The sequence below is a fragment of the Bufo bufo genome, chromosome 7 (genome assembly GCF_905171765.1).
Source record: "Bufo bufo chromosome 7, aBufBuf1.1, whole genome shotgun sequence".
Classification (NCBI taxonomy): domain Eukaryota; kingdom Metazoa; phylum Chordata; class Amphibia; order Anura; family Bufonidae; genus Bufo; species Bufo bufo.
In genome coordinates this window covers 235,844,596-235,867,405 of record NC_053395.1, presented here as the reverse complement: position 1 = coordinate 235,867,405, position 22,810 = coordinate 235,844,596, and the positions used below count along the sequence as shown (strand labels likewise).

The 22,810-nt window shown below is 37.0% G+C and overlaps 1 protein-coding gene across 2 annotated transcripts in view; it reads right to left on the bottom strand.

Annotated features, from left to right (window-relative positions):
- SLC35F5 (solute carrier family 35 member F5) overlaps positions 1-22,562 on the bottom strand; it is a 130,428-nt gene extending 107,866 nt beyond the window's left edge. For both annotated transcript variants that reach the window (XM_040441874.1, XM_040441875.1), the window contains exon 1: positions 22,470-22,562. The gene's annotated coding sequence lies outside the window, so the exon portion shown is untranslated. The remainder of the gene's footprint in view (positions 1-22,469) is intronic.
- Between the last annotated feature and the right edge of the window lie 248 nt (positions 22,563-22,810).

The following is a 22,810-nucleotide window of genomic DNA, read 5'->3' as shown; positions in this document are numbered from 1 at the left end:
GTGATGACAGTATAAAGGGGGGTGTATATATATACAGTGTGATGACAGTATACAGGGGGGTGTATATATATACAGTGTGATGACAGTATACAGGGGGGTGTATATATATACAGTGTGATGACAGTATACAGGGGGGTGTATATATATATATACAGTGTGATGACAGTATACAGGGGGGTGTATATATATACAGTGTGATGACAGTATACAGGGGGGTGTATATATATACAGTGTGATGACAGTATACAGGGGGGTGTATATATATACAGTGTGATGACAGTATACAGGGGGGTGTATATATATATACAGTGTGATGACAGTATACAGGGGGGTGTATATATATATACAGTGTGATGACAGTATACAGGGGTGTATATATATACAGTGTGATGACAGTATACAGGGGGGTATATATATATACAGTGTGATGACAGTATACAGGGGTGTATATATATATATATATATATACAGTGTGATGACAGTATACAGGGGGGTGTATATATACAGTGTGATGACAGTATACAGGGGTGTATATATACACAGTGTGATGACAGTATATAGGGGGGTGTATATATATACAGTGTGATGACAGTATACAGGGGTGTATATATATATATATATATATACAGTGTGATGACAGTATACAGGGGGGTGTATATATACAGTGTGATGACAGTATACAGGGGTGTATATATACACAGTGTGATGACAGTATACAGGGGTGTATATATATATATATATATACAGTGTGATGACAGTATACAGGGGTGTATATATATACACAGTGTGATGACAGTATACAGGGGTGTGTATATATATATACAGTGTGATGACAGTATACAGGGGGGTGTATATATATATACAGTGTGATGACAGTATACAGGGGGGTGTATATATATACAGTGTGATGACAGTATACAGGGGTGTATATATATACAGTGTGATGACAGTATACAGGGGTGTATATATATATATATACAGTGTGATGACAGTATACAGGGGTGTATATATACATAGTGTGATGACAGTATACAGGGGTGTATATATATATATATACAGTGTGATGACAGTATACAGGGGTGTATATATATATACAGTGTGATGACAGTATACAGGGGGGTGAATATATATACAGTGTGATGACAGTATACAGGGGGGTGTATATATATATATACAGTGTGATGACAGTATACAGGGGGGTGTATATATATACAGTGTGATGACAGTATACAGGGGTGTATATATATACAGTGTGATGACAGTATACAGGGGTGTATATATATATATATACAGTGTGATGACAGTATACAGGGGTGTATATATACACAGTGTGATGACAGTATACAGGGGTGTATATATATATATATACAGTGTGATGACAGTATACAGGGGTGTATATATATATACAGTGTGATGACAGTATACAGGGGGGTGAATATATATACAGTGTGATGACAGTATACAGGGGGTGTAATTATATACAGTGTGATGACAGTATACAGGGGGGTGTATATATATACAGTGTGATGACAGTATACAGGGGGGTGTATATATATACAGTGTGATGACAGTATACAGGGGGTATATATATATACAGTGTGATGACAGTATACAGGGGTGTATATATATATATATATATATATATATACAGTGTGATGACAGTATACAGGGGGGTGTATATATACAGTGTGATGCCAGTATACAGGGGTGTATATATATATACAGTGTGATGACAGTATACAGGGGGTGTATATATATATATACACAGTGTGATGACAGTATACAGGGGGGTGTATATATATATACAGTGTGATGACAGTATATAGGGGGGTGTATATATATACAGTGTGATGACAGTATACAGGGGGTGTATATATATACAGTGTGATGACAGTATACAGGGGGTGTATATATATATACAGTGTGATGACAGTATACAGGGGGTGTATATATATATATACACAGTGTGATGACAGTATACAGGGGGGTGTATATATATATACAGTGTGATGACAGTATACAGGGGGGTGTATATATATACAGTGTGATGACAGTATACAGGGGGGTGTATATATATATATACAGTGTGATGACAGTATACAGGGGTGTATATATACACAGTGTGATGACAGTATACAGGGGTGTATATATATATATATATACAGTGTGATGACAGTATACAGGGGTGTATATATATACAGTGTGATGACAGTATACAGGGGGGTGTATATATACACGGTGTGATGACAGTATACAGGGGGTGTAATTATATACAGTGTGATGACAGTATACAGGGGGGTGTATATATATACAGTGTGATGACAGTATACAGGGGGGTGTATATATATACAGTGTGATGACAGTACACAGGGGGGTGTATATATATACAGTGTGATGACAGTATACAAAGGGGTGTATATATATACAGTGTGATGACAGTATACAGGGGGGTGTATATATATACAGTGTGATGACAGTATACAGGGGGGTATATATATATATATACAGTGTGATGACAGTATACAGGGGTGTGTATATATATATATATATATATATATATATATACAGTGTGATGACAGTATACAGGGGTGTATATATATACAGTGTGATGACAGTATACAGGGGGTGTATATATATATATATATATATAGTGTGAGGACAGCAGACAGGGGTGTATATATATACAGTGTGATGACAGTATACAGGGGTGTATATATATATATATATATACAGTGTGATGACAGTATACAGGGGTGTATATATATACACAGTGTGATGACAGTATACAGGGGTGTGTATATATATATACAGTGTGATGACAGTATACAGGGGGGTGTATATATATATACAGTGTGATGACAGTATACAGGGGGGTGTATATATATACAGTGTGATGACAGTATACAGGGGTGTATATATATACAGTGTGATGACAGTATACAGGGGTGTATATATATATATATACAGTGTGATGACAGTATACAGGGGTGTATATATACACAGTGTGATGACAGTATACAGGGGTGTATATATATATATATACAGTGTGATGACAGTATACAGGGGTGTATATATATACAGTGTGATGACAGTATACAGGGGGGTGTATATATACACGGTGTGATGACAGTATACAGGGGGGTGTATATATATACAGTGTGATGACAGTATACAGGGGGGTGTATATATATACAGTGTGATGACAGTACACAGGGGGGTGTATATATATACAGTGTGATGACAGTATACAGGGGGGTGTATATATATACAGTGTGATGACAGTATACAGGGGGTGTAATTATATACAGTGTGATGACAGTATACAGGGGGGTGTATATATATACAGTGTGATGACAGTATACAGGGGGGTGTATATATATACAGTGTGATGACAGTACACAGGGGGGTGTATATATATACAGTGTGATGACAGTATACAGGGGGGTGTATATATATACAGTGTGATGACAGTATACAGGGGGGTGTATATATATACAGTGTGATGACAGTATACAGGGGGGTATATATATATATATACAGTGTGATGACAGTATACAGGGGTGTGTATATATATATATATATATATATATATATACAGTGTGATGACAGTATACAGGGGTGTATATATATACAGTGTGATGACAGTATACAGGGGGTGTATATATATATATATATATATAGTGTGAGGACAGCAGACAGGGGTGTATATATATACAGTGTGATGACAGTATACAGGGGTGTATATATATATATATATATACAGTGTGATGACAGTATACAGGGGTGTATATATATACACAGTGTGATGACAGTATACAGGGGTGTGTATATATATATACAGTGTGATGACAGTATACAGGGGGGTGTATATATATATACAGTGTGATGACAGTATACAGGGGGGTGTATATATATACAGTGTGATGACAGTATACAGGGGTGTATATATATACAGTGTGATGACAGTATACAGGGGTGTATATATATATATATACAGTGTGATGACAGTATACAGGGGTGTATATATACACAGTGTGATGACAGTATACAGGGGTGTATATATATATATATACAGTGTGATGACAGTATACAGGGGGTGTATATATATATATACACAGTGTGATGACAGTATACAGGGGGGTGTATATATATATACAGTGTGATGACAGTATATAGGGGGGTGTATATATATACAGTGTGATGACAGTATACAGGGGGTGTATATATATACAGTGTGATGACAGTATACAGGGGGTGTATATATATATACAGTGTGATGACAGTATACAGGGGGTGTATATATATATATACACAGTGTGATGACAGTATACAGGGGGGTGTATATATATATACAGTGTGATGACAGTATACAGGGGGGTGTATATATATACAGTGTGATGACAGTATACAGGGGGGTGTATATATATATATACAGTGTGATGACAGTATACAGGGGTGTATATATACACAGTGTGATGACAGTATACAGGGGTGTATATATATACAGTGTGATGACAGTATACAGGGGGGTGTATATATACACGGTGTGATGACAGTATACAGGGGGTGTAATTATATACAGTGTGATGACAGTATACAGGGGGGTGTATATATATACAGTGTGATGACAGTATACAGGGGGGTGTATATATATACAGTGTGATGACAGTACACAGGGGGGTGTATATATATACAGTGTGATGACAGTATACAGGGGGGTGTATATATATACAGTGTGATGACAGTATACAGGGGGGTGTATATATATACAGTGTGATGACAGTATACAGGGGGGTATATATATATATATACAGTGTGATGACAGTATACAGGGGTGTGTATATATATATATATATATATATATATAGTGTGAGGACAGCAGACAGGGGTGTATATATATACAGTGTGATGACAGTATACAGGGGTGTATATATATATATATATATACAGTGTGATGACAGTATACAGGGGTGTATATATATACACAGTGTGATGACAGTATACAGGGGTGTGTATATATATATACAGTGTGATGACAGTATACAGGGGGGTGTATATATATATACAGTGTGATGACAGTATACAGGGGGGTGTATATATATACAGTGTGATGACAGTATACAGGGGTGTATATATATACAGTGTGATGACAGTATACAGGGGTGTATATATATACAGTGTGATGACAGTATACAGGGGGGTGTATATATACACGGTGTGATGACAGTATACAGGGGGTGTAATTATATACAGTGTGATGACAGTATACAGGGGGGTGTATATATATACAGTGTGATGACAGTATACAGGGGGGTGTATATATATACAGTGTGATGACAGTACACAGGGGGGTGTATATATATACAGTGTGATGACAGTATACAGGGGGGTGTATATATATACAGTGTGATGACAGTATACAGGGGGGTGTATATATATACAGTGTGATGACAGTATACAGGGGGGTATATATATATATATACAGTGTGATGACAGTATACAGGGGTGTGTATATATATATATATATATATATATATAGTGTGAGGACAGCAGACAGGGGTGTATATATATACAGTGTGATGACAGTATACAGGGGTGTATATATATATATATATATACAGTGTGATGACAGTATACAGGGGTGTATATATATACACAGTGTGATGACAGTATACAGGGGTGTGTATATATATATACAGTGTGATGACAGTATACAGGGGGGTGTATATATATATACAGTGTGATGACAGTATACAGGGGGGTGTATATATATACAGTGTGATGACAGTATACAGGGGTGTATATATATACAGTGTGATGACAGTATACAGGGGTGTATATATATATATATACAGTGTGATGACAGTATACAGGGGTGTATATATACACAGTGTGATGACAGTATACAGGGGTGTATATATATATATATACAGTGTGATGACAGTATACAGGGGGTGTATATATATATATACACAGTGTGATGACAGTATACAGGGGGGTGTATATATATATACAGTGTGATGACAGTATATAGGGGGGTGTATATATATACAGTGTGATGACAGTATACAGGGGGTGTATATATATACAGTGTGATGACAGTATACAGGGGGGTGTATATATATATACAGTGTGATGACAGTATACAGGGGGTGTATATATATATATACACAGTGTGATGACAGTATACAGGGGGGTGTATATATATATACAGTGTGATGACAGTATACAGGGGGGTGTATATATATACAGTGTGATGACAGTATACAGGGGGGTGTATATATATATATACAGTGTGATGACAGTATACAGGGGTGTATATATACACAGTGTGATGACAGTATACAGGGGTGTATATATATATATATATACAGTGTGATGACAGTATACAGGGGTGTATATATATACAGTGTGATGACAGTATACAGGGGGGTGTATATATACACGGTGTGATGACAGTATACAGGGGGTGTAATTATATACAGTGTGATGACAGTATACAGGGGGGTGTATATATATACAGTGTGATGACAGTATACAGGGGGGTGTATATATATACAGTGTGATGACAGTACACAGGGGGGTGTATATATATACAGTGTGATGACAGTATACAGGGGGGTGTATATATATACAGTGTGATGACAGTATACAGGGGGGTGTATATATATACAGTGTGATGACAGTATACAGGGGGGGTATATATATATATATACAGTGTGATGACAGTATACAGGGGTGTATATATATATATATATATATATATATATATATACAGTGTGATGACAGTATACAGGGGTGTATATATATACAGTGTGATGACAGTATACAGGGGGTGTATATATATATATATATATATAGTGTGAGGACAGCAGACAGGGGTGTATATATATACAGTGTGATGACAGTATACAGGGGTGTATATATATATATATATATACAGTGTGATGACAGTATACAGGGGTGTATATATATACACAGTGTGATGACAGTATACAGGGGTGTGTATATATATATACAGTGTGATGACAGTATACAGGGGGGTGTATATATATATACAGTGTGATGACAGTATACAGGGGGGTGTATATATATACAGTGTGATGACAGTATACAGGGGTGTATATATATACAGTGTGATGACAGTATACAGGGGTGTATATATATATATATACAGTGTGATGACAGTATACAGGGGTGTATATATACACAGTGTGATGACAGTATACAGGGGTGTATATATATATATATACAGTGTGATGACAGTATACAGGGGTGTATATATATACAGTGTGATGACAGTATACAGGGGGGTGTATATATACACGGTGTGATGACAGTATACAGGGGGTGTAATTATATACAGTGTGATGACAGTATACAGGGGGGTGTATATATATACAGTGTGATGACAGTATACAGGGGGGTGTATATATATACAGTGTGATGACAGTACACAGGGGGGTGTATATATATACAGTGTGATGACAGTATACAGGGGGGTGTATATATATACAGTGTGATGACAGTATACAGGGGGGTGTATATATATACAGTGTGATGACAGTATACAGGGGGGTATATATATATATATACAGTGTGATGACAGTATACAGGGGTGTGTATATATATATATATATATATATATATATATACAGTGTGATGACAGTATACAGGGGTGTATATATATACAGTGTGATGACAGTATACAGGGGGTGTATATATATATATATATATATAGTGTGAGGACAGCAGACAGGGGTGTATATATATACAGTGTGATGACAGTATACAGGGGTGTATATATATATATATATATACAGTGTGATGACAGTATACAGGGGTGTATATATATACACAGTGTGATGACAGTATACAGGGGTGTGTATATATATATACAGTGTGATGACAGTATACAGGGGGGTGTATATATATATACAGTGTGATGACAGTATACAGGGGGGTGTATATATATACAGTGTGATGACAGTATACAGGGGTGTATATATATACAGTGTGATGACAGTATACAGGGGTGTATATATATATATATACAGTGTGATGACAGTATACAGGGGTGTATATATACACAGTGTGATGACAGTATACAGGGGTGTATATATATATATACAGTGTGATGACAGTATACAGGGGTGTATATATATATACAGTGTGATGACAGTATACAGGGGGGTGAATATATATACAGTGTGATGACAGTATACAGGGGGGTGTATATATATATACAGTGTGATGACAGTATACAGGGGGGTGTATATATATACAGTGTGATGACAGTATACAGGGGTGTATATATATACAGTGTGATGACAGTATACAGGGGTGTATATATATATATATACAGTGTGATGACAGTATACAGGGGTGTATATATACACAGTGTGATGACAGTATACAGGGGTGTATATATATATATATACAGTGTGATGACAGTATACAGGGGTGTATATATATATACAGTGTGATGACAGTATACAGGGGGGTGAATATATATACAGTGTGATGACAGTATACAGGGGGTGTAATTATATACAGTGTGATGACAGTATACAGGGGGGTGTATATATATACAGTGTGATGACAGTATACAGGGGGGTGTATATATATACAGTGTGATGACAGTATACAGGGGGTATATATATATACAGTGTGATGACAGTATACAGGGGTGTATATATATATATATATATATATATATACAGTGTGATGACAGTATACAGGGGGGTGTATATATACAGTGTGATGCCAGTATACAGGGGTGTATATATATATACAGTGTGATGACAGTATACAGGGGGTGTATATATATATATACACAGTGTGATGACAGTATACAGGGGGGTGTATATATATATACAGTGTGATGACAGTATATAGGGGGGTGTATATATATACAGTGTGATGACAGTATACAGGGGGTGTATATATATACAGTGTGATGACAGTATACAGGGGGTGTATATATATATACAGTGTGATGACAGTATACAGGGGGTGTATATATATATATACACAGTGTGATGACAGTATACAGGGGGGTGTATATATATATACAGTGTGATGACAGTATACAGGGGGGTGTATATATATACAGTGTGATGACAGTATACAGGGGGGTGTATATATATATATACAGTGTGATGACAGTATACAGGGGTGTATATATACACAGTGTGATGACAGTATACAGGGGTGTATATATATATATATATACAGTGTGATGACAGTATACAGGGGTGTATATATATACAGTGTGATGACAGTATACAGGGGGGTGTATATATACACGGTGTGATGACAGTATACAGGGGGTGTAATTATATACAGTGTGATGACAGTATACAGGGGGGTGTATATATATACAGTGTGATGACAGTATACAGGGGGGTGTATATATATACAGTGTGATGACAGTACACAGGGGGGTGTATATATATACAGTGTGATGACAGTATACAGGGGGGTGTATATATATACAGTGTGATGACAGTATACAGGGGGGTGTATATATATACAGTGTGATGACAGTATACAGGGGGGTATATATATATATATACAGTGTGATGACAGTATACAGGGGTGTGTATATATATATATATATATATATATATATATATACAGTGTGATGACAGTATACAGGGGTGTATATATATACAGTGTGATGACAGTATACAGGGGGTGTATATATATATATATATATATATATATATATATACACAGTGTGATGACAGTATACAGGGGGTGTATATATATACAGTGTGATGACAGTATACAGGGGTGTATATATACACAGTGTGATGACAGTATACAGGGGTGTATATATATATATATATACAGTGTGATGACAGTATACAGGGTTGTATATATATATACAGTGTGATGACAGTATACAGGGGGGTGTATATATATACAGTGTGATGACAGTATACAGGGGGGTGTATATATATACAGTGTGATGACAGTATACAGGGGGTATATATATATATACAGTGTGATGACAGTATACAGGGTTGTATATATATATACAGTGTGATGACAGTATACAGGGGGGTGTATATATATACAGTGTGATGACAGTATACAGGGGGGTGTATATATATACAGTGTGATGACAGTATACAGGGGGGTGTATATATATATATATATATACACAGTGTGATGACAGTATACAGGGGGGTGTATATATATATACAGTGTGATGACAGTAGACAGGGGGGTGTATATATACACAGTGTGATGACAGTATACAGGGGTGTATATATATATATATATACAGTGTGATGACAGTATACAGGGTTGTATATATATATACAGTGTGATGACAGTATACAGGGGGGTGTATATATATACAGTGTGATGACAGTATACAGGGGGGTGTATATATATACAGTGTGATGACAGTATACAGGGGGTATATATATATATACAGTGTGATGACAGTATACAGGGGTGTATATATATATATATATACAGTGTGATGACAGTATACAGGGGGGTGTATATATATACAGTGTGATGACAGTATACAGGGGGGTGTATATATATACACAGTGTGATGACAGTATACAGGGGTGTATATATATATTTATATACAGTGTGATGACAGTATACAGGGGTGTATATATATACAGTGTGATGACAGTATACAGGGGTGTATATATATACAGTGTGATGACAGTATACAGGGGGTGTATATATATACAGTGTGATGACAGTATACAGGGGGGTGTATATATATACAGTGTGATGACAGTATACAGGGGGGTGTATATATATACAGTGTGATGACAGTATACAGGGGGGTGTATATATATACAGTGTGATGACAGTATACAGGGGGGTGTATATATATACAGTGTGATGACAGTATACAGGGGGGTGTATATATATACAGTGTGATGACAGTATACAGGGGGGTGTATAGATATACAGTGTGATGACAGCACACAGGGGGGTGTATATATACAGTGTGATGACAGTATACAGGGTGTATATATATACAGTGTGATGACAGTATACAGGGGTGTATATATATACAGTGTGATGACAGTATACAGGGGGGTGTATATATATACAGTGTGATGACAGTATACAGGGGGGTGTATATATATACAGTGTGATGACAGTATACAGGGGTGTATATATATATATACAGTGTATAATATGATGACAAAAAATTGAATAAAATTTGAAATTTGATAAGCAACAAGCAAAACTGTGTGCTGCAATTACTCTATTAATTGTACGTGACTGAACAAGTCCTTGCAGGCACCAGCTAACCCAACAAACGGAGTGCGGTACTCCAAAACTAACACTATATATATACACAGTGTGATGACAGTATACAGGGGGTGTATATATATACAGTGTGATGACAGTATACAGGGGGTGTATATATATACAGTGTGATGACAGTATACAGGGGGGTGTATATATATACAGTGTGATGACAGTAGACAGGGGGGTGTATATATATACAGTGTGATGACAGTATACAGGGGGGTGTATATATATAAATACAGTGTGATGACAGTATACAGGGGGTGTATATATATACAGTGTGATGATAGTATACAGGGGTGTATATAAATACAGTGTGATGACAGTATACAGGGGGTGTATATATATACAGTGTGATGATAGTATACAGGGGTGTATATATATACAGTGTGATGATAGTATACAGGGGGGTGTATATATATAAATACAGTGTGATGACAGTATACAGGGGGTGCATATATATACAGTGTGATGACAGTATACAGGGGTGTATATATATACAGTGTGATGACAGTATACAGGGGTGTATATATATACAGTGTGATGACAGTATACAGGGGTGTATATATATATATACAGTGTGATGACAGTATACAGGGGTGTATATATATACAGTGTGATGACAGTATACAGGGGTGTATATATATACAGTGTGATGACAGTATACAGGGGTGTATATATATATATACAGTGTGATGACAGTATACAGGGGGGTGTATATATATACAGTGTGATGACAGTATACAGGGGGGTGTATATATATACAGTGTGATGACAGTATACAGGGGTGTATATATATACAGTGTGATGACAGTATACAGGGGGGTATATATATATATATATATATACAGTGTGATGACAGTATACAGGGGGTGTATATATATACAGTGTGATGACAGTATACAGGGGGGTGTATATATATACAGTGTGATGACAGTATACAGGGGGTGTATATATATATATACAGTGTGATGACAGTATACAGGGGGGTGTATATATATACAGTGTGATGACAGTATACAGGGGGTGTATATATATACAGTGTGATGATAGTATACAGGGGGGTGTATATATATACAGTGTGATGACAGTATACAGGGTGTATATATATACAGTGTGATGACAGTATACAGGGGTGTATATATATACAGTGTGATGATAGTATACAGGGGTGTATATATATACAGTGTGATGACAGTATACAGGGTGTATATATATACAGTGTGATGACAGTATACAGGGGTGTATATATATATACAGTGTGATGACAGTATACAGGGGGTGTATATATATACACAGTGTGATGACAGTATACAGGGGGGTGTATATATATACACAGTGTGATGACAGCACACAGGGGGGTGTATATATATACAGTGTGATGACAGTATACAGGGGGGTGTATATATATACAGTGTGATGACAGTATACAGGGGGGTGTATATATATACAGTGTGATGACAGTATACAGGGGGGTGTATATATATACAGTGTGATGACAGTATACAGGGGGGTGTATATATATACAGTGTGATGACAGTATACAGGGGGGTGTATATATATACAGTGTGATGACAGTATACAGGGGGGTGTATATATATACAGTGTGATGACAGTATACAGGGGGGTGTATATATATACAGTGTGATGACAGTATACAGGGGGGTGTATATATATACAGTGTGATGACAGTATACAGGGGGGTGTATATATATATACAGTGTGATGACAGTATACAGGGGGGTGTATATATATACAGTGTGATGACAGTATACAGGGGGGTGTATATATATACACAGTGTGATGACAGTATACAGGGGGGTGTATATATATACACAGTGTGATGACAGTATACAGGGGGGTGTATATATACACAGTGTGATGACAGCACACAGGGGGGTGTATATATATACAGTGTGATGACAGTATACAGGGGGGTGTATATATATACAGTGTGATGACAGTATACAGGGGGTATATATATATATATATACACAGTGTGATGACAGTATACAGGGGGGTGTATATATATACAGTGTGATGACAGTATACAGGGGGGTGTATATATATACAGTGTGATGACAGTATACAGGGGTGTATATATACACAGTGTGATGACAGTATACAGGGGGTATATATATATATATACACAGTGTGATGACAGTATACAGGGGGGTGTATATATATACACAGTGTGATGACAGCACACAGGGGGGTGTATATATATACAGTGTGATGACAGTATACAGGGGGGTGTATATATATACAGTGTGATGACAGTATACAGGGGTGTATATATACACAGTGTGATGACAGTATACAGGGGGTATATATATATATATATACAGTGTGATGATAGTATACAGGGGGGTGTATATATATACAGTGTGATGACAGTATACAGGGTGTATATATATACAGTGTGATGACAGTATACAGGGGTGTATATATATACAGTGTATAATATGATGACAAAAAATTGAATAAAATTTGAAATTTGATAAGCAACAAGCAAAACTGTGTGCTGCAATTACTCTATTAATTGTACGTGACTGAACAAGTCCTTGCAGGCACCAGCTAACCCAACAAACGGAGTGCGGTACTCCAAAACTAACACTATATATATACACAGTGTGATGACAGTATACAGGGGGTGTATATATATACAGTGTGATGACAGTATACAGGGGGTGTATATATATACAGTGTGATGACAGTATACAGGGGGTGTATATATATACAGTGTGATGATAGTATACAGGGGTGTATATATATACAGTGTGATGACAGTATACAGGGGTGTATATATACACAGTGTGATGACAGTATACATGGGGTATATATATATATATATATATATATATATATACAGTGTGATGACAGTATACAGGGGTGTATATATATATACAGTGTGATGACAGTATACAGGGGGTGTATATATATATATATATACAGTGTGATGACAGTATACAGGGGGGTGTATATATATACAGTGTGATGACAGTATACAGGGGGGGTGTATATATATACAGTGTGATGACAGTATACAGGGGGTGTATATATATATATATAGTGTGATGACAGTATACATGGGGTGTATATATATATATATATATATATATACAGTGTGATGACAGTAGACAGGGGGGGTGTATATATATATATATACACAGTGTGATGACAGTATACAGGGGGGTGTGTATATATATATATATATACAGTGTGATGACAGTATACAGGGGGGTGTGTATATATACAGTGTGATGACAGTATACAGGGGGGGGTGTATATATATATATATATACAGTGTGATGACAGTATACAGGGGGGTGTATATATATACAGTGTGATGACAGTATACAGGGGGGTGTATATATATACAGTGTGATGACAGTATACAGGGGGGTGTATATATATACAGTGTGATGACAGTATACAGGGGGGTGTATATATACACAGTGTGATGACAGTATACAGGGGTGTATATATATACAGTGTGATGACAGTATACAGGGGTGTATATATATATATATATACAGTGTGATGACAGTATACAGGGGGTGTAATTATATACAGTGTGATGACAGTATACAGGGGGGTGTATATATATACAGTGTGATGACAGTATACAGGGGTGTATATATATACAGTGTGATGATAGTATACAGGGGGGTGTATATATATACAGTGTGATGACAGCACACAGGGGGGTGTATATATATACAGTGTGATGACAGTATACAGGGGTGTATATATATACAGTGTGATGACAGTATACAGGGGTGTATATATATATATACAGTGTGATGACAGTATACAGGGGTGTATATATATACAGTGTGATGACAGTATACAGGGGTGTATATATATATACAGTGTGATGACAGTATACAGGGGTGTATATATATACAGTGTGATGACAGTATACAGGGGTGTATATATATACACAGTGTGATGACAGTATACAGGGGGTGTATATATATACAGTGTGATGATAGTATACAGGGGTGTATATATATATACAGTGTGATGACAGTATACAGGGGTGTATATATATATATATATATATATACACAGTGTGATGACAGTATACAGGGGTGTATATATATATACAGTGTGATGACAGTATACAGGGGGTGTATATATATATACAGTGTGATGACAGTATACAGGGGGGTGTATATATATACAGTGTGATGACAGTATACAGGGGGGTGTATATATATACAGTGTGATGACAGTATACATGGGGTGTATATATATATATATATATATATATATATATATACAGTGTGATGACAGTAGACAGGGGGGGTGTATATACAGGGAGTGCAGAATTATTAGGCAAGTTGTATTTTTGAGGATTAATTTTATTATTGAACAACAACCATGTTCTCAATGAACCCAAAAAACTCATTAATATCAAAGCTGAATATTTTTGGAAGTAGTTTTTAGTTTGTTTTTAGTTTTAGCAATTTTAGGGGGATATCTGTGTGTGCAGGTGACTATTACTGTGCATAATTATTAGGCAAATTAACAAAAAACAAATATATACCCATTTCAATTATTTATTTTGACCAGTGAAACCAATATAACATCTCAACATTCACAAATATACATTTCTGACATTCAAAAACAAAACAAAAACAAATCAGTGACCAATATAGCCACCTTTCTTTGCAAGGACACTCAAAAGCCTGCCATCCATGGATTCTGTCAGTGTTTTGATCTGTTCACCATCAACATTGCGTGCAGCAGCAACCACAGCCTCCCAGACACTGTTCAGAGAGGTGTACTGTTTTCCCTCCTTGTAAATCTCACATTTGATGATGGACCACAGGTTCTCAATGGGGTTCAGATCAGGTGAACAAGGAGGCCATGTCATTAGATTTTCTTCTTTTATACCCTTTCTTGCCAGCCACGCTGTGGAGTACTTGGACGCGTGTGATGGAGCATTGTCCTGCATGAAAATCATGTTTTTCTTGAAGGATGCAGACTTCTTCTTGTACCACTGCTTGAAGAAGGTGTCTTCCAGAAACTGGCAGTAGGACTGGGAGTTGAGCTTGACTCCATCCTCAACCCGAAAAGGCCCCACAAGCTCATCTTTGATGATACCAGCCCAAACCAGTACTCCACCTCCACCTTGCTGGCGTCTGAGTCGGACTGGAGCTCTCTGCCCTTTACCAATCCAGCCACGGGCCCATCCATCTGGCCCATCAAGACTCACTCTCATTTCATCAGTCCATAAAACCTTAGAAAAATCAGTCTTGAGATATTTCTTGGCCCAGTCTTGACGTTTCAGCTTGTGTGTCTTGTTCAGTGGTGGTCGTCTTTCAGCCTTTCTTACCTTGGCCATGTCTCTGAGTATTGCACACCTTGTGCTTTTGGGCACTCCAGTGATGTTGCAGCTCTGAAATATGGCCAAACTGGTGGCAAGTGGCATCTTGGCAGCTGCACGCTTGACTTTTCTCAGTTCATGGGCAGTTATTTTGCGCCTTGGTTTTTCCACGCGCTTCTTGCGACCCTGTTGACTATTTTGAATGAAACGCTTGATTGTTCGATGATCACGCTTCAGAAGCTTTGCAATTTTAAGAGTGCTGCATCCCTCTGCAAGATATCTCACTATTTTTGACTTTTCTGAGCCTGTCAAGTCCTTCTTTTGGCCCATTTTGCCAAAGGAAAGGAAGTTGCCTAATAATTATGCACACCTGATATAGGGTGTTGATGTCATTAGACCACACCCCTTCTCATTACAGAGATGCACATCACCTAATATGCTTAATTGGTAGTAGGCTTTCGAGCCTATACAGCTTGGAGTAAGACAACATGCATAAAGAGGATGATGTGGGCAAAATACTCATTTGCCTAATAATTCTGCACGCAGTGTATATATATACAGTGTGATGACAGTATACAGGGGGGTGTGTATATATATATATACAGTGTGATGACAGTATACAGGGGGGTGTATATATATACAGTGTGATGACAGTATACATGGGGTGTATATATATATATATATATATATACAGTGTGATGACAGTAGACAGGGGGGGTGTATATATATATATACAGTGTGATGACAGTATACAGGGGGGTGTATATATATACAGTGTGATGACAGTAGACAGGGGGGGGTGTATATATATATATATATATATATACAGTGTGATGACAGTAGACAGGGGGGTGTATATATATACAGTGTGATGACAGTATACAGGGGGGTGTATATATATACAGTGTGATGACAGTATACAGGGGGGTGTATATATATACAGTGTGATGACAGTATACAGGGGGGTGTATATATACACAGTGTGATGACAGTATACAGGGGGGGGGGTGTATATATATATACAGTGTGATGACAGTATACAGGGGGTGTATATATATACAGTGTGATGACAGTATACAGGGGGGTGTATATATATACAGTGTGATGACAGTATACAGGGGGGTGTATATATATATACAGTGTGATGACAGTATACAGGGGTGTATATATACACAGTGTGATGACAGTATACAGGGGTGTATATATATATTTATATACAGTGTGATGACAGTATACAGGGGTGTATATATATACAGTGTGATGACAGTATACAGGGGTGTATATATATACAGTGTGATGACAGTATACAGGGGTGTATATATATATATATATACAGTGTGATGACAGTATACAGGGGGTGTAATTATATACAGTGTGATGACAGTATACAGGGGGGTGTATATATATACAGTGTGATGACAGTATACAGGGGGGTGTATATATATACAGTGTGATGACAGCACACAGGGGGGTGTATATATATACAGTGTGATGACAGTATACAGGGGGGTGTATATATATACAGTGTGATGACAGTATACAGGGGGGTGTATATATATACAGTGTGATGACAGCACACAGGGGGGTGTATATATACACAGTGTGATGACAGTATACAGGGGGGTGTATATATACACAGTGTGATGACAGTATACAGGGGGTGTAATTATATACAGTGTGATGACAGTATACAGGGGGGTGTATATATATACAGTGTGATGACAGTATACAGGGGGGTGTATATATATACAGTGTGATGACAGCACACAGGGGGGTGTATATATATACAGTGTGATGACAGTATACAGGGGGGTGTATATATATACAGTGTGATGACAGTATACAGGGGGGTGTATATATATACAGTGTGATGACAGCACACAGGGGGGTGTATATATACACAGTGTGATGACAGTATACAGGGGGGTGTATATATACACAGTGTGATGACAGTATACAGGGGGTATATATATATATACAGTGTGATGACAGTATACAGGGGGGTGTATATATATACAGTGTGATGACAGTATACAGGGGTGTATATATATATACAGTGTGATGACAGTATACAGGGGTGTATATATATACAGTGTGATGACAGTATACAGGGGTGTATATATATATACAGTGTGATGACAGTATACAGGGGTGTATATATATACAGTGTGATGACAGTATACAGGGGTGTATATATATACACAGTGTGATGACAGTATACAGGGGTGTGTATATATACAGTGTGATGACAGTATACAGGGGTGTATATATATACAGTGTGATGACAGTATACAGTGGTGTATATATATATACAGTGTGATGACAGTACACAGGGGTGTATATATATATATATACAATGTGATGACAGTATACAGGGGGGTGTATATATATATACAGTGTGATGACAGTAGACAGGGGGGTGTATATATATACAGTGTGATGACAGTATACAGGGGGGTGTATATATATACAGTGTGATGACAGTATACAGGGGTGTATATATATACAGTGTGATGACAGTATACAGTGGTGTATATATATATACAGTGTGATGACAGTACACAGGGGTGTATATATATATATATACAATGTGATGACAGTATACAGGGGTGTATATATATACAGTGTGATGACAGTATACAGGGGGGTATATATATATATATATATATACAGTGTGATGACAGTAGACAGGGGTGTATATATATACAGTGTGATGACAGTATACAGGGGTGTATATATATACAGTGTGATGACAGTATACAGGGGGGTATATATATATACAGTGTGATGATAGTATACAGGGGTGTATATATATACAGTGTGATGACAGTATACAGGGGGGTATATATATATACAGTGTGATGACAGTATACAGGGGTGTATATATATACAGTGTGATGACAGTATACAGGGGGGTGTATATATATACAGTGTGATGACAGTATACAGGGGGGTGTATATATATACAGTGTGATGATAGTATACAGGGGTGTATATATATACAGTGTGATGACAGTATACAGGGGGGTATATATATATACAGTGTGATGACAGTATACAGGGGGTATATATATATATATATACACAGTGTGATGACAGTATACAGGGGTGTGTATATATACAGTGTGATGACAGTAGACAGGGGTGTATATATATACAGTGTGATGACAGTATACAGGGGTGTATATATATACAGTGTGATGACAGTATACAGGGGGTGTATATATATATATATACAGTGTGATGATAGTATACAGGGGGGTGTATATATATACAGTGTGATGACAGTATACAGGGTGTATATATATACAGTGTGATGACAGTATACAGGGGGGTGTATATATATATACAGTGTATAATATGATGACAAAAAATTGAATAAAATTTGAAATTTGATAAGCAACAAGCAAAACTGTGTGCTGCAATTACTCTATTAATTGTACGTGACTGAACAAGTCCTTGCAGGCACCAGCTAACCCAACAAACGGAGTGCGGTACTCCAAAACTAACACTATATATATACACAGTGTGATGACAGTATACAGGGGGTGTATATATATACACAGTGTGATGACAGTATACAGGGTTGTATATATATATACAGTGTGATGACAGTATACAGGGGTGTGTATATATACACAGTGTGATGACAGTATACAGGGGGGTGTATATATACACAGTGTGATGATAGTATACAGGGGTGTATATATATATATATATACACAGTGTGATGACAGTATACATGGGGTATATATATATATATATATACAGTGTGATGACAGTATACAGGGGTGTGTATATATATATATATATACAGTGTGATGACAGTATACAGGGGTGTGTATATATATATATATATATATATATATACAGTGTGATGACAGTATACAGGGGTGTGTATATATATACAGTGTGATGACAGTATACAGGGGGTGTGTATATATATACAGTGTGATGACAGTATACAGGGGTGTATATATATATATACACAGTGTGATGACAGTATACATGGGGTATATATATATATATATATATACACAGTGTGATGACAGTATACAGGGGTGTATATATATATATATATATACAGTGTGATGACAGTATACAGGGGTGTGTATATATATACAGTGTGATGACAGTATACAGGGGGTGTGTATATATATACAGTGTGATGACAGTATACAGGGGTGTATATATATATATACACAGTGTGATGACAGTATACATGGGGTATATATATATATATATACAGTGTGATGACAGTATACAGGGGGGTGTATATATATATATATATATATATACAGTGCGATGACAGTATACAGGGGGTGTATATATATATATATACAGTGTGATGACAGTATACAGGGGGGTATATATATATACAGTGTGATGACAGTATACAGGGGGTGTATATATATATATATATATATACAGTGTGATGACAGTATACAGGGGGGTGTATATATATACAGTGTGATGACAGTATACAGGGGGTGTATATATATATATAGTGTGATGACAGTATACATGGGGTGTATATACAGTGTGATGACAGTAGACAGGGGGGGGTGTATATATATATATATACAGTGTGATGACAGTATACAGGGGGGGTGTATATATATATATATATACAGTGTGATGACAGTATACAGGGGGGTGTATATATATACAGTGTGATGACAGTAGACAGGGGGGTGTATATATATACAGTGTGATGACAGTAGACAGGGGGGTGTATATATATATATATATATATATACACAGTGTGATGACAGTATACAGGGGGGTGTATATATACACAGTGTGATGACAGTATACAGGGGGGTGTATATATATACAGTGTGATGACAGTATACAGGGGGGTGTATATATATACAGTGTGATGACAGTATACAGGGGGGTGTATATATATACAGTGTGATGACAGTATACAGGGGGGTGTATATATACACAGTGTGATGACAGTATACAGGGGGGTGTATATATATACAGTGTGATGACAGTATACAGGGGGGTGTATATATATACAGTGTGATGACAGTATACAGGGGGGTGTATATATATACAGTGTGATGACAGTATACAGGGGGGTGTATATATATACAGTGTGATGACAGTATACAGGGGGGTGTATATATATACAGTGTGATGACAGTATACAGGGGGGTGTATATATATACAGTGTGATGACAGTATACAGGGGGGTGTATATATATACAGTGTGATGACAGTAGACAGGGGGGTGTATATATATATATATATATATATATATATATACAGTGTGATGACAGTATACAGGGGGGTGTATATATACAGTGTGATGACAGTATACATGGGGTGTATATATACAGTGTGATGACAGTATACAGGGGGGTGTATATATATACAGTGTGATGACAGTATACAGGGGGTGTATATATATACAGTGTGATGACAGTATACAGGGGTGTATATATATATACAGTGTGATGACAGTATACAGGGGGTGTATATATACACAGTGTGATGACAGTAGACAGGGGTGTATATATACAGTGTGATGACAGTATACAGGGGGGTGTATATATATATATATAGTGTGATGACAGTATACAGGGGGTGTATATATATATACAGTGTGATGACAGTAGACAGGGGGGTGTATATATATACAGTGTGATGACAGTATACATGGGGTGTATATATATATATATATATATAGTGTGAGGACAGCAGACAGGGGTGTATATATACACAGTGTGATGACAGTATACAGGGGTGTATATATATATATATATATATATAGTGTGAGGACAGCAGACAGGGGTGTGAATACATTTGCAGTACGTACACACGCTCCCCGGCCTCCGCTCTCCGCCGCTGACATCCGGTTTGCAGACACTTCCGGGTTTGTGGTTGGAACTTGGATTCAACTAGTAGATGTTATCCGTGGTGGGATCTCAGCCAGCCCGAGGGGGGGGCAGCGACCGCTCGTCACCGCTGACATTGCTCCGCCCTCTGCCTGACGCTGATTGGCTCGTCTCCCAGCCGTCTCCCAGCCATTGCTCTGTCACTCTGTCACTCATTGTCTCACTTCCCGAATTGTTCTTATCTCTTCATGCACACTTGGAGAAAGCTTTCCGTGATTGGCTGTTCCCGCTGAGTTCTCTCCAGTGATTGGCTGTTCCTGCT